This window comes from Benincasa hispida, chromosome 6, assembly GCF_009727055.1.
Source record: "Benincasa hispida cultivar B227 chromosome 6, ASM972705v1, whole genome shotgun sequence".
In the NCBI taxonomy this organism is placed as follows: Eukaryota; Viridiplantae; Streptophyta; class Magnoliopsida; order Cucurbitales; family Cucurbitaceae; genus Benincasa; species Benincasa hispida.
The window spans coordinates 11,267,137-11,270,459 of NC_052354.1; the positions used below are offsets into that span (position 1 = coordinate 11,267,137).

The following is a 3,323-nucleotide window of genomic DNA, read 5'->3' on the forward strand; positions in this document are numbered from 1 at the left end:
TTGAAAATGAATCAACATTCCCATTGTTCTTGTTTCCTTGGTTCAAAATAGAATATGTAGAAATTTAGGGTTCAACTATTTTCAATAAGCACACACCATCTCACTACACCTAAGCATTGCATGCATTTGCATCTTATATATAGTCCCGAAATAGGAAAACCCGGTGGGAAGTATTGGTTGCTACGGTCCAGGGAGCCGAGTCATACCATGAGTATATGATGAAATTTTATTATCGATTACCAGATTCGGGTCCTTATTTGACTCATAGTTTTGATTTCTCGACTTGGCTAGGTTAGATTCTTTAAGTAAAGAACTACTTGCCATCACGGATTATCAATCAATTATGTTCTTTGGAACTTCTGTGTCAGATGTTTTTAATCACCTTGATCAAAGTCAAGTTATTGATGTAATAAGCCATTATAATATAATGGATATTTTTTTCGTATCTTTGTTGCGTCAATTTTAGGTCTTGGTTGTTCTGTCAGTTGTAGCGCGCCTTCCCTCCTTCTCTCACTTTGAAAAGATTTAGCAATATTTTTTTATGATGACCTGATCGAGAGAGTATGACATTAATGAAGCAATTAAAGAAGATAATTAAATCTTACATAATTTTAAAAATATGAATTCAATAATAATAATAATAATAATAATAATATTTTCAAAGTGATTATTATTATTATTATTATTATTATTATTATTAATTTTGAAAACTCAATTAGAATGATTATCTTTTGATTATCTTTTATCTTTTTCTTATTTTTTTAAAATAAGAAGATAAAAAAATTTCTGTCAATTTCTAAAACTTCTTTATTTTCAGGAATTAACTTTAATTTAATATCTACATAGAAGCGTATTAATTTGATCACCATGATGACCAACAAATTATTCTTAACATATAAATATCATAATAACACAATCTCAAGTAATTTACATCATACAATTTGCAAAATATCATTAATAGAATATTTATGAAAGTTAAACTTCATACTTCCAAAATTATGTAATTGAAATCGAAAAGATAATTGCATACTTTAAATCATAATATATATAATGCATAAAATAAATTTATTCATTTATTAAGTTACTTTACTAAACTTAATGTTATACCACAAAGTTTAAATGAGCAATAAAAGTATAAATCTTTCTCAAGGTAATTGCTTAGTTTAATAGAAATATTAAATTTTCTTTTTCCCGCAACTTTCCAGAAAAAAAACACCATGAAAGTCAATCAAAGAAAAGCAACCTCGAGGGTTTTGTGAAAAGCCTTGAATTTATTGCTTTCTTACATTCAAAGTACGATTACTGACGAAAAATTCAATATATTCTACATTGAAGTAGGGCGGATTTAGTATGGACCCAGGAATTCAAGTCTTTTTTAACCTTATGCTTTTTATATAATTTATATATATATAAGACTGACATAGTATCACATAAATTTGCATTGAGTCCTATCTAGACCTAGAGATTAAATCTTATTTTTATATTTATTTTTGTTAAATTATATAAAGCCCCCTGACTTGTGGTGGATAGTCGGAGAGAATGTGGTATTGATTATTTTTTTTCCTATTTTTATGAAGCACTCTTAATGTTGGAGAGAGAAATGCATTTATTTGTTGAGATTACATTTCATTCTTTAATTAGAAAGAGAAAATGCATTTAACATCATTGTTTAAAACAAAATTAAAGTTGTAGTTTTGTTTAAAGTTGAAATACAAGTATTTGATAACAAAATATTGTGTTAAGTGTTTGGAATATATCACAGTGTACAAATAAAAAATTGACTCAATATTCAACATAAATCGCAGTATATATCATAAATTTTATTTATATCACAATATATATATTATACATTTCATAGTTATTTTTTTTCATTTACACATATGAAACATTTTTTTGTTCTTTCAATGAATTCATGATTATTTTTAAATATATCCTAAACATTTTGTGAGGTGTTTGAAAATATTCTAACCAATATATAAAATATATTAAGATTTGTTATTAATATATTTGAAATGAACTATTCGAAAGTTTCGATATAACAATATGACAGTACAATATACAAATTAAGAGTATTTATTGTTTAACCGAATTTCTTTATCAGTTATACTATAGTATATAGATCACAAATTGACTCAATATTTAATATAAATCATAGTATATATGATAAATTTCATCTATATCAGAGTATATATCATATATTTCATAATTTTCAAATAAGCAAAGACATATACCTACTCAATATTCAACATAAAACATATATATAAATGCGTATATGAAGGGAACCGATGAAGGTCCTTATGCGGAAACGTGAGGATTGGTCCCAATCTTCATTTTCATAGAATTGGAAAAATTACAAAACATAAAGAATAATTATGCATTAACACAAGAAATTTACAGCATGCTATGGAAGGGAGAAGAATTGGGAAGAAATTCCACTTACCCTTGAAGCACAATAATTTTCTTTGCGAAATCCCTTGTTCCATGAACATGAACGCTTTGATTTGGATCTTGATCTCCAAACCAAGACACCACCAGTTGAGAACCCTTTGTATTCTCTTGGAAATAAGAATATGCAGAAGTGATGGGCTCTGCACAATTTTTTGAAAGAAGGAAAAAGAAGATGAGAGGAAGAAGAAGATTATTCTTTTTTGTAATTTTCTTGGAAGAGAGAAACTAGAATGTGAGACCAACTCTCACGTAACCCCACAATATCATCATGTGAAAGAGAGGAAAAGTAGGGATAGAGTTATTCTGATAACTCCCTCATTTAATTTAATTCAAAAAATTAAATTAAATAATTTATAAATATATATATATATATATAATATATAATTATATTATATATATATATATATATTTATTTATATCTGTTGGGGTTGATGCCCTAAATCTCGTAGGGTCATATAGTTTGTAAATGTATTGTACAAACTCGTTGTTTATTTAATAAAATATATGATATTTTATTCCAAATTTTGTTGCATTAATCACAAACCAATAAACTAAGTTCCAAGGTTATCTCATAGCTTAAACATGTATGTAGAGACATACGGATGAATCATGTTTTAAGTGATAACCTAAATGGTCTGTAGTAAATGGATAAGGGTTGGATACCTTATCCTGGTGACTTTACGAGTATAGCTTTCTTTGTAGATGTTATAATTGTTGTAAAGTTGTAAAGTGCTACAAATGATCTAATCCTGATCATTCATGTGGAGACATGTGAGTGGGGATATTCTATATAAAGGAGTTTGTATAAGACCGAACTATGAAATTTTTAGTCTCATTATATAATGTCGTTCATAATGGAACTTATATTTCACCAA

General features: G+C 26.9%; 1 long non-coding RNA gene across 1 annotated transcript; it reads right to left on the reverse strand.

The window, feature by feature from the left end:
- Window positions 1-280: 280 nt before the first annotated feature.
- LOC120080305 lies at window positions 281-2,702 on the reverse strand. Its single transcript, XR_005482461.1, has 2 exons — window positions 2,441-2,702; window positions 281-549 (listed from the first exon to the last, which is right to left on the reverse strand). It is a non-coding gene; the product is annotated as an uncharacterized LOC120080305 (long non-coding RNA).
- Between the last annotated feature and the right edge of the window lie 621 nt (window positions 2,703-3,323).